The sequence below is a fragment of the Mirounga leonina genome, unplaced genomic scaffold, assembly GCF_011800145.1.
Source record: "Mirounga leonina isolate KUSES-001 unplaced genomic scaffold, KU_Mleo_1.0 Mir_101595, whole genome shotgun sequence".
Classification (NCBI taxonomy): Eukaryota; Metazoa; Chordata; class Mammalia; order Carnivora; family Phocidae; genus Mirounga; species Mirounga leonina.
In genome coordinates, this window is record NW_023270158.1 from 17,688,331 (window position 1) to 17,700,930 (window position 12,600).

At 37.3% G+C, this 12,600-nt stretch overlaps 1 protein-coding gene across 9 annotated transcripts in view; it reads right to left on the bottom strand.

The window, feature by feature from the left end:
- Positions 1–12,600, bottom strand: part of DMD (dystrophin) — a 1,717,438-nt gene that overhangs the window by 1,535,207 nt on the left and 169,631 nt on the right. The window contains exon 1 of one of the 9 annotated variants that reach the window (XM_035001294.1): positions 3,997–4,559. The exons of the other annotated variants lie outside the window; for them this stretch is intronic. The gene's annotated coding sequence lies outside the window, so the exon portion shown is untranslated. Of the gene's footprint in view, positions 1–3,996; positions 4,560–12,600 lie in introns of those variants that run through there. 9 annotated transcript variants of the gene reach the window in all.

Here is a 12,600-nt window from a genome sequence, read left to right on the forward strand (position 1 = left end):
TTTCAAATTACTTTTTAAAAAAGGAAGGGAAAAAAACAAAAGGAATAAAAATACTTCCTCTGTTCACATACTGGGATAATAAATATTGTATTTAAAGACAACGTTTCATTATATTTAAAAAATACTCTCGAGGTGAATCAGTTACCATTTTCTTGATTTGTATAACCCTTGGAAATTTTCTACACAATCTCTGTCTAGTCTATAAAAAGGTATTTTTTATATGTTGGCCTCATTTCATATACTAGGAAGAGAAAAGAATTATCATCAAATGCACAAATTAAAACAATGAATTAAACCTTGAATATTAAAATATGGCAGCAATTAAAAACCTTAACATGAGGATGAATTAAAAATCATGCAAACGAGCAGAAAAAGGCGGCCAAATGTGTGTTTGTTCTGGGGAAACTATAAATCAAGAAAAGGAAATTCATTTGAGCTGGAAGATAAACAGTCACAAGTATGTTTAGAATCTCCTGATTTAGAAATGCTGTGATACAACTCAATCCGACCTATAAAGCTTTTCAGATAATCTAATTGTGCCTAGGCCTGAAGGTATACACATGATATTTGTTTAAAAGGATTGTGATTGCCTTGTAAACTTCTTTTACAATGTTATTAACACAAGTTGCTCCATGTACTTGGCCAACATCGCTTATTTCCCCCACTGTCCCAGAAGAACCATAAACTGCCAATTATCATGGGAGTAGTTTATCAGAGTATGGATTATCTGGAGCTCTTATTTCTCTTACAGTTGGCCTTTTCACAGCTCATTAGCGCCTCGACAAGAAAGTTAAGGCTAAGGAAGGAAAGGCTGCCGAAATTCAAAATAATTAAATTTGCTCCTTGTCAGCAGCATATACAGTGAAGCATTTAGAAAAACTAGAAAAATTAACCAAAATAAGATCCACAAAGGTATTTCATGTATACAACAGTAATTTGCCTTGGCTGGATTTTCCCCACTGTATTCTCTGAAAATTGACTGACCTAACTAGAGGTTGTGGCATTCTGTAGGACTCAAAGTCCTTTGTATGTAGCATATAATAGGCCACCCTTAGAACTATCACTTGCCAGTGACCAATACAAAATATTCATTGCTGATATATTGACCATTTTTCATTATGAAGACAAGAAACTGAAGATCAGCTTTCCAAAAGGACATTTTTAGCAAGGAAATAGTTTCTTGGGGGAGAAAAGAGTAGGCCCAGTGGACAGAGTCAACTTGAAGGCTTCTTGTTTGGTCAGTTTCCCTTTGCATTTAATGCCAACAGCATCCCTGACTGTCCTCTAGGGAAAGAAAAACCACTTGAGGTAAAGCACAATTAAAACTGATGGCTAATTGAGTTTGCCTTAGGTTCTTACAGAATCTAATAGTTTTATGACAAATACACAAGCACACTTTTTTTTATAAAACAGATATCAATTGTTCCTTAGGAATATAAATGTCAACAAAACAAATTCAGGCTAAAATAATAAAGAAATCCAATGCATTATTCAGAAAATGCTACACAAAATAGAAAAATGTCATAGAGGAAGCAAGCCTTTAAACTATATAATGTATATATAGGGGTTATTACAAGTGATGTCTGTAATGTCAATTTCACATCATTAGAAATATATAGAAAAGATTAAAATAACTTTCTTTCCATTCATCACACATTGGACTTCTTTTTTTTTAATTATTTATTCATTTGAGACAGAGAGATACAGAGTGAGAGAGAGAGAGCAGGAGTAGTGGGGAGAGGTAGAGGAAGAGGGAGAAACAGACTCCCTGCTAAGCAGGGAGCTGGATGCGGGGCTTGATCCCAGGACCTGGAGATCATGACCTGAGCCGAAGGCAGACGCTTAACCATCTGAGCCCCCCAGGCGCCCCTGGACTTCTTTTTTTTAAGATTTTGTTTATTTATTTGAGAAATAGAGAGAGCATTAGAGAGCACAAGCAGGGGGAGGGGCAGAGGGAGAAGCAGACTCCCCGCCAAGCAGGGAGCCCGATGCGGGACTGGATCCCAGGACCCTGGGATCATGACCTGAGCCAAAGGCAGACACTCAACCGACTGAGCCACCAGGTGCCCCCATCACACACTGGACTTCTTAAGACTGATTCTCTTCTTCAACTGAATCTTCTTTATCCAGTTTTCACTATTTAAGGACCAGTAAAACATGGGTTTAATAAAAGTGCTGATTATATAGACCTTCTTAATAAAACTGAGCCTTCTCAGGAGGCAACACATATCATCTAAAACACAGCATAAGTGATGTGTACAAATGCATAACCAAATTCCTATCAAGATTCATGAGACAGCAGCTGAATTCTAAGTTACAAATTTGATACCTAAGAAGAACCTAATTGCTATGTTCAAAGAAACCTTACTATCCTTTGGATTTCCTGGAGTCCCATGTTGGACTTGATCTCCTTTAATCCTTTGGGTTGGGGGTCAGGATGATTGGTTCTGGACAGATTCTGCCTCTGGGGATGGGGGCACTTTGCCATAAGGGGGCAGGAAACATAAAATATCCTGATCCTTAGTTCTTCCAAACAACCCTCTTAGGTGGGGAAAAGATGTTGCCTGTGAAATTTGAAATTAACTCAGAAATTCCAGGGTCATTTGTCAATGGACAAGTCTCCTTAAGAATCCTAAGGGACTGGTCTGATCTGTTTAAACTCCTGAGACCAGGTCAGACTAAGGCAGACCAAAAGAACTGTTTGTTCATCTGCTACAGTTAGTCTCCTGTCAGTAACCAGTGAGAGGTAACCTCTACCTCCCTGATGTTGAGATCCTACTGCATGCCCTGCTATATGGGGTGTGTGTGTATACATGTGTGTGTGGTGTGTAATGAGTGAGAAAAAAAATAAGAACCTCATGTCTAAAATCAATGGATTTAAAATTCAGTGTTTTTCTTTTACAAAAATTGTCAGATCAGGCCAAGATGTATTTTATTGTCTCTGAGAAAAAGATGCTTTTCCAAAAGATTGGCCAAAAAGAATGCAGACACATATATTTTCATAACTACATTAAAAATGCTTAATTATAAATGCTTCAATTGTTGACTAGAAACTATACACACGTATATACATACATATATAGTTGCTTTGGGAAGAAATAAAGAATTTAGAAAATTGAGCTTCTTATTACCTATTCATCCACAGGTAATATATCCTTAAACATAGAAATCACGGTATGTTAGGTCCATTATCACTTTGCTTTGTAATAAGTATGCAAGGCTTTCATGGTCAATTGGTAAACCTATCTTTGCCTTGCCTATGCAGGGGCAATTGAGCTAATATTGAAAATTTCAAATAGATAATTTGTCATAAAGTCATTCTAATTGCAGATATGCCAGGCAGAGGAACAAGTAGCGAAGTAAATATTATGCATTCAATACATCACACCTTTATTTATTTCACAGAGAAGGACTCTGAAATTGTGTGAAATTCTGGCTCTGCTACTTATTAAATAGAGTGATTCTTCAACAAATATTTATTGAGCACCTACCAAGGGCTAGGCACTGTTACAGGCACTGGTGATACAGACATATACAGAACAGATAAAAATCCATATTTTTTCAGATTTAACCATATTAGGGGAGACATACTATACAACATAAATAAGTACTTTGGAGCTGTTAAATGCTACGGAGAAAAATAAAGCAAGGAAGGGGAATTAGCAGGAGAAGGGAAGGGGATATTTTGGATTTAATTAGGATGGCCAGGGAAAATACCACTGAATGGATGACATTTGAGAAAAAAGAATGAAAAGTGTGAGAGAGATGATTATGGGAACATGGGAAGAAAATGTGTTCTGGGCAAATGTATGGAGGCCACGGTGGCTTCAGTAGAAGGAGAGAAGGTAAGAAGAGTCAATCCAAAGCCAGAGGAGAAATGAAGGAGGAGAAGAAAGGTGACTGTACATGGGTATATAAAACAGCAGGATTGCCTTTGACTCGGACTGGCCAGCCCTTGGAGGATTTTCAGCAGCAATGTGATGTGATCTGACTTACATTTTAAGAAGACCATCTGGCAGACAAAATGGATTGCAGGTAAAGCAAGGACCAAAGTAGGCAGACCAGCTTCAAATGCTATTTCAGTAATTCAGACTGGACATGCTGGTGGTGGCAATGGCGGTGGTGAGAAGGAATCAGAGTCCAGATGTAGACTGGTCACAGTGACCTGGCATAATTTTCTGACCGATAATTCAGGGTGTGAGAAAAAGGGAGACTAAATTACCCCCAAGTGTTTGGTTGGGACACATAAAAACACAATGTCACCACTTGCTGTAATAGGGTTATTGATGAAGCAGATCTGGGGGTGAGTTGGTTCAGTTTTGAACATGTTAAATTTGAGTGACTAGAAGTGAGTAAACCGTTGTGTATCTAAGTTTGAAGGTTGCCAGAAAGTTCTGAGCTGGGATGAACACTTGGGAGGTGTCAACCTACAGATGGCGTTTGTATCATGATGCTAGATGAGATCATCAGGTAAATGAATGTGGTCTAAGAAGTGAGCCCTGGTTACTGTCATGTCTTATTTGTGGATCACATTTAATCATTAAAGATACATAATACATATACTCATAGGGTCATATGCATACCAACTCTGTGGACTGTGAGTTAAAAATATTTTCCTTTTCCTTAGCTTTACAAATGTAAATACTAGTTATCAAAACTTAGAACATTTATTGGCATGTTTTGAGATAGAAAAGTTGTTGCATTACTTAATTGTGGGAGATCATGTTTTTGAGAGGGCTTGCTTCCAGAGTTGGCTTACAGGGTCCCATCACCCCTCTGCATTATTCACAGGGAGCTGTGGAAGGTGCTAAAAACTTGGCATTGGGACAAAGCCCTACTGATCAGCAAAGCTTTTGCATAAATAACAGAATTCCAGCAGCAAATGTTTTAAAACAAAGCAATGTCTGATCCTTATTTTATAAAATCAAATCATATTAAAATGTTCCAGCTATGTCATGGTCTATGCTCTGTGCCCTATGCCATCCTGCTCTCTGACAAAATGTGAATTTGAAAGATTATTTCTTAATAAAGGGCAGAAATACACTGAGACTCCCAGGCATGGAAAAGGATTGAGCAGGGATCAATACTAATAATAATCACTTACTAAACATGGAATTATATTAGTTAAATATTAATGGAATAACTTGTTATTGAGGATACATCATGAATGTTCATAGATTTTTGTATGTGCCCATTTGTCCACAAAATCAACCTTGTGAATTTCATTCTATACATGATAAATAGCACATTATAGAGTAGACACTGCGGACTATAGTTTCCTACCACATAGTGGACTACCGCAGAGTACATCAAAACTCTTGCTTCAATCTTTCCCAATCAAAAACACATCCGATCACTCTTCCATCTACTTTTTCATCTCCCCCTTGCTTTTGTCACTGAACTTCTGAATAGATGACTCCACTTTTCTGCTTCTCATCTGCCACCATCGACCTTTAACCTGATGTAGTCTTTCTTATTCCCCGCCCCTCTACTGGAACAGCCTTCTCCAGGCAGACAAGTCAACTTCTCACACGCCAGACCCAGCTGCTTCTTCCCCAGGTGCATCCTCTTCAATTCCACTGCAGCATGTGACACTGTTGAACAGGACCACCTTTTTTAAAGTCTTTTAAAAAATCTTTTGTGGTGAGTAGTGCACTTGTGGTGAGCAGTGAGTGCTGTATTTAAGTGGAGGATCATTCTATTATACACCTGAAACTAGTATTGCAGTGTATGTTAACTAACTGGAATTGAAATAAAGACTTTTAAAAAGTCTTTTGTGCTATACTACTCTCCCGAGGAAGTTCTATAATCGTACCAAACCATCCCCCTACCACCACTCCTCTGGCCACTGATTCCTTCTTGTTTGCCTGCTTATATATCATCCCAAATATCCTATCCTTGAACCTCTTCAAACTTCACTGCACTTTTTCTCTCTGTGAAATGTCATAAGCTCTTCCGGATTGCTCCGTTACCACCTTATGGATGGCTCCTTCCATCCCAGTCACTACCATTTCAGTTGCTTGCCTGTGTCACTGGTCACAGTGAATACCTTGAGAAGAAACCCTGGTTTCCAAATACGGTTAGACAGCTCCACCTAGAGGTATTTTTGGGACTTCCAACTCACATGGCCTTTTCTGTCCATCCTAAAGTCAAAATGTCTCGAGATTTAGCTCCTTCAGTCCCGGGATGGAAACAGAGCTCCAGACTCAAAAACCTGTCAATGCTTTCTCTTGCCTTCTGCATAATACGCATTGGCCTTAGCATGATATTAGGATCCTCTACAATTTGTCCTCAACCTTCCTTTCCTTTGCCTCTCCTCCTCCCCCACCGCCATATAGCCTACAGGGCATTTGCAAAATGAACTGAAGATTTGTGCTTCTCTGTCTTTCTCATGTGGTTTCAAAAAGTGGAGTTATCTTTCTAGAAAGATCCCCCTGTGAAAATCACACTTACCTATCAGGGCTTATCTTTCAGTTACACCTCCTGCAACCTGCTAAGTCAAGATTTATGAAGCTGCGGTTTGTGGTCCCAAAGGACTTGTATGAACATCTAAAACACTTAATTCTACTGTGCCTTAAAACTCTTGTAAGAGTGTCCGTCTCCTCTTTTAGTCCATAAGGACCCTGAGGACAAGTCAAATAGCACCTGGTAGTTAACACAAATTAGATCATCAGTAAATGTTTGATTGATTGAGCCATCAGTGCTTGACATTCACATACTACATTATTATGTAAATTTTAAAGTACCATTATAAATTAAATTTTAATAGAAAGGCAAGAAGAGTACAGATTCTTTGCCTCTTTGGTTAGATTTATTCCTAGGTATCTTATGGTATTGGGTGCAATTGTAAATGGGATCGACTCCTTAATTTCTCTTTCTTCTGTCTTGTTGTTGGTGTATAGGAATGCCACTGATTTCTGTGCATTGATTTTATATCCTGCCACTTTGCTGAATTCCTGTATGAGTTCTAGCAGTTTTAGGGTGGAGTCTTTTCGGTTTTCCACATAAAGTATCACATCATCTGCAAAGGGTGAGAGTTTGACTTCTTCTTTGCCGATTCAGATGACTTTTATTTCTTTTTGTTGTCTGACTGCTGTGGCTAGGACTTCTAATACTATGTTGAATAGCAGTGGTGATAGTGGACATCTCTGCCGTGTTCCTGACCTTAGGGGGAAAGCTCTCAGTTTTTCCCCATTGAGAATGATATTCTCTGTGGGTTTTCATAGATGGCTTTTATGATCTTGAGGTATGTACCCTCTATCCCTATACTCTGAAGATTTTTGATCACGAAAGGATGCTGCACTTTGTCAAATGCTTTTTCTGCATCTATTGAGAGGATGATATGGTTCTTGTTCTTTCCTTTATTAATGTATTGTATCACACTGATTGATGCAGATGTTGAACCAACCTTGCAGCCCAGGAATAAATCCCACTTGGTCATGGTGAATAATCCTTTTAATGTACTGTTGGATCCTATTGGCTAGTATTTCGGTGAGAATTCTTGCATCCATGTTCATCAGGGATATTGGTCTGCAATTCTTTTTGATGGGGTCTTTGTCTGACTTTGGGATCAAGGTAATGCTGGCCTCATAAAATGAGTTTGGAAGTTTTCCTTTCATTTCTATTTTTTGGAACAGTTTCAGAAGAATAGGTATTAATTCTTCTTTAAATGTTTGGTACAATTCCCCTGGGAAGCCCTCTGGCCCTGGGCTCTTGTTTGTTGGGATATTTTTGATGACTGCTTCAATTTCCTTAGTGGTTATGGGTCTGTTCAGATTTTCTATTTCTTCCTGGTTCAATTTTGGTAGTTGATACATCTCTAGGAATGCATCCATTTCTTCCAGATTATCTAATTTGCTGGCATAGGGTTGCTCCTACTATGTTCTTATAATTGTTTGTATTTCTTTGGTGTTGGTTGTGATCTCTCCTCTTTCATTCATGATTTTGTTGATTTGGGTCATTTCTCTTCTCTTTTTGATAAGTCTGGCCAGGGGTTTATCAATCTTGTTAATTCTTTCAAAGAACCAGCTCCTAGTTTTTTTCATCTGTTCTACTGTTCTTTTGATTTCTATTTCATTGATTTCTGCTCTGATTTTTATTAATTCTCTTCTCCTGCTGGGTTTAGGCTTTATTTGCTGCTCTTTCTCCAGCTCCTTTAGGTGTACGGTTAGGTTGTGTATTTGAGACCTTTCTTGTTTCTTGAGAAAGGCCTGTATTGCTATAGACTTTCCTCTTAGGACCGCCTTTGCTGTATCCCAAAGATTTTGAACAGTTGTGTTTTCATTTTCATTTGTTTCCATGAATTTTTTTAATTCTTCTTTAATTTCCTGGTTGACCCATTCATTCTTTAGTAGAATGCTCTTTAGCCTCCATGTATTTGAGTTCTTTCTGACTTCCCTCTTGTGATTAAGTTCTAGTTTCAAAGCATTGTGGTCCGAAAATATGCAGGGAATGATCCTAATCTTTTGGTACTGGTTGAGACCTGATTTTTGACCTAGGATGTGATCTCTTCTGGAGAGTGTTCCATGGGCACTAGAGAAGAATGTTTATTCTGTTGCTTTGGGATGGAATGTTCTGAATATATTTGTGAAGGCCATTTGGTCCAGTGTGTCATTTAAAATCTTTATTTCCTTGTTGATCTTTTGCTTAGATGATCTGTCCATTTCAGTGAGGGGTTGTTAAAGTCCCCTACAATTATTGTATTGTTGTTGATGTGTTTCTTTGCTTTTGTTATTAATTGGCTTATATAATTGGCTGCTCCCCTGTTAGGGGCATAGATATTTATAATTGTTAGATCTTCTTGTTGGATAGACCCTTTAAGTATGATATAGTGTCCTTCCTCATCTCTTATTATAATCTTTGGTTTAAAATCTAATTTGTGTGATATAAGGAGCCAAGCAACTTCTTCCTAGAAACATCATCAAAGGCAAGGGAAGCAAGGGCAAATATGAACTATTGGGACTTCATCAAGATAAAAAACAAAAGAAACAGTCAACAAAACCAAAAGACAACTGACAGAATGGGAGAAGATATTTGCAAATCACATATCAGATAAAGGGCTAGTATCCAAAATCTATAAGAACTTATCACACTCAACACCCAAAGAACAAATAATTCAATCAAGAAATGGGCAGAAGACATGAACAGACATTTTTCCAAAGAAGACATTCAAATGGCCAACAGACACATGAAAAAGTGCTCAACACTGCTCGACATCAGGGAAATCCAAATCAAAACCTCAATGAGATACCACCTCTCACCTGTCAGAATGGCTAAAATTAACAAGTCAGGAAACAAGAGATGTTGGCGAGGATGTGGAGAAAGGGGAACCCTCCTACGCTGTTGGTGGGAAAGGAAGCTGGTGCAGCCACTCTGGAAAATAGTATGGAGGTTCCTCAAAAAGTTGAAAATAGAGCTGACCTATGACCCAGTAATTGCACTACTGGGTATTTACCCCAAAGATACAAATGTAGTGATCCAAAGGGGTATGTGCGCCCCGATGTTTACAGCAGCAATGTCCACAATAGCCAAACCATGGAAAGAGCCAAGATGTCCATCAACAGATGAATGGATAAAGAAGATGTGGTATATATATACAATGGAATATTATGCAGCCATCAAAAAACCCCAAAGTCTGGCCATTTGCAACAACATGGATGGAACCGGAGGGTATTATGCTAAGCGAAAAAAGTCAATCAGAGAAAGACATGTATCATATGACTTCACTGATATGAGGAATTCTTAATCTCATGAAAGAACCTGAGGGTTGCTGGAGTGGTGGGGGGTGGGAGGGATGGGATGGCTGGTTGATAGACATTGGGGAGGGTATGTGCTATGGTAGAGCTGTGAATTGTGTAAGACTGTTTAATCACAGACCTGTACCTCTGAAACAAATAATACATTATATGTTAAAAAAAAAAAAAAAAGAAGATAGTAGGAAGAGAAAAATGAAGGGGGGGAGAATCGGAAGGGGAGACAAACCATGAGAGACTATGGACTCTGAGAAACAAACTGAGGGTTCTAGAGGGGAGGAGGGTGGAGGGATGGGTTAGTCTGGTGATGGGCATTAAAGAGGGCATGTACTGAATGGAGCACTGGGTGTTATACGCAAACAATGAATCATGGAACACTACATCAAAAACTAATGATGTATGGTGACTAACATAACATAATAAAATAAAATAAAGGCAAGAAGATATAATTTAAGAATCATAGGCTTTGGAATCCAAGATGCCTGGACTCCATTTTACTTTGCCACTTCCTACCTTTGCGGCTTTCAGCAAATTGTTTAACTTAATCCATAAAGTGGGACGATTGATTGGTAGTAAACATTATAGATACTCTCTGTGAAGCAACAGCCACCTGCTCCTGCCATATAGTAAGTGTATGATGAATGGTAACAAAATGATTAAAATATCAATTAACAGTGATAACATTTATATGTGACCATTTTGAAAACCTTGGTGTATTCTGAATTTCAACAAAGTAAGGAAGATAAAACCACTGATTGAGAAGTTATAAAGAATTATTTGTGATGAAATGAAATCTTTATTTTTTACTGAGGATTCATAATTTTTCTGCTTCAAATGATTTGAGAATAAAAGTTGCAGGATTAAAGCTTATTGTCGTATTGCAGTAGTGAACACTGTATTAATCTGAACAAATTCTTCAAGGCCAAAAGCATTAGAATAGCAAGACAAATGTGATCTCACAAACAGGCAGGATGTGTGTGGGCAAATGGGAGAAAAATGTATACATGGTACATTCTGTAGGATTTTCTTAGATTTTCTTGACTTAGCCAAAACAAAGAACTATAAAGATCCACCTGTGTGGATGAAGGTACTTGCTTTTAAACACTTTAAGAATGTAACCCCAGCTATAAGTGAGTAGGTATAAATGGTTAATATCCCAGTGCCAATACTATTCATGGGCAAATTGCCCCATGATATTTATCCCTCTCTCCTTGGCTCCTTCTGAAATTTGGCCTACGTGTCTGTAGAATTTTCTGAATAATGTATATCTCACTATTATTTAGTGAATTGAATCTGGTTCATAAACATTCCTCAATTACCAGACATCCAACTGTTTTCATCAAACTTAATTTCTTATTCCAATTAACCATTACTTCAATTTTTCTCTTTTTTTAAGATTTTATTTTTTTATTTATTTGACAGATAGAGAGAGGAAGAGAGAGCACAAGCAGGGGGAGGGAGAGGGAAAAGCAGGCTTCCCGCCGAGCAAGGAGCCTGATGCGGGACTCGATCCCAGGACCCTGGGACCATGACCAGAGCTGAAGGCAGATGCTTAAACAACTGAGCCACCCAGGAGCTCCTCAATTTTTCAATTTATGATCCGACACATTAACATACACATACATACATAATTCTTATTCATCTAGGTTCTTATTCATCTCCCAAACCTACCCTACATAAATATGGTGCATATATATGTATTATATATATTATATAAGCATATAATTTTAAAACAATAAAGGAAACCATATTGGCTTTACAATGCTATTATTGTTAACAAATAGAGATTGCTTGGAAATTTCTGGACATATATATTTTACTGTATGATCGAAGTACCATCATAATTAGTGGGCAAAGAGAGATAATATCTGGTAATTACTCTAAATCTGGTAATTATTGTTAAAATGTATAAGTCAATAAAACTTATTTATAAGTATTGTAAGTCATACATGAGATTGACCTAGGAGGGTCCTTTATTCTTGTACTTTACAAAGTAATCTATCCAGATAAAAATAGCTTCATTTTACTTAGCTTATTAAACTCTTTTTTGTTTTTATAAAATTCTATGGTGCATACTGAAAGCCAAACATCTGTGAGAACCAGATAGAAAAATGGCAAATTTAATAACAATCTAAACTATGTAAATATATGTATTATACTTCTTATATGCTTACATTCTTATATAAGCCGTATAGAATGCAACTAACTCAAGTAAGCTTATGTGTCATTATTTTCTTCTTTATTCTAAAAAAAACACTCAATGTCTTCCTATGATAAAATGAAAAATTACAGAAAAGAAAAATGCAATGATATTGGAAATAAGCACATTCTGAAAGCCAATTTGTCATTGTTTTATGACATATATTTATCTTCATATACACAAGAGCACCTAGCATAGCACTTTGCTTATAACAGGTACTCAGTAAATGTTTGTTAAATGTTGAATATATTTTGCTCTGGGAGAGAGCCTAAAGTACTGCTCTAGAAATACTTGCCTCATCAGTAATAACCCAACCTTCACTAAGCATGACTTTGATTGGTGTGGGGCAGCCTCTTTGAAAAGCAATCTACTGAAATTTATACAGGATAAAAATTTACTGGACATGAAAAATATATTCCAAGGGAAAAAATTATATTCCTAAAACCAATGAAAAAAATATATATCTTTTTCAAATGCACATGCATATACATATAAACACAAATAATAAACCTACATTGGAACAATCACACATGATATCTCTTATCCCAGAAAAGATTTATGTGATTAAAACATGGAACGACATTGAAATCATTCAAATATTACCACAAGATAATTCCCAAAATGTGTTCAATCTATCCCACCTTTATA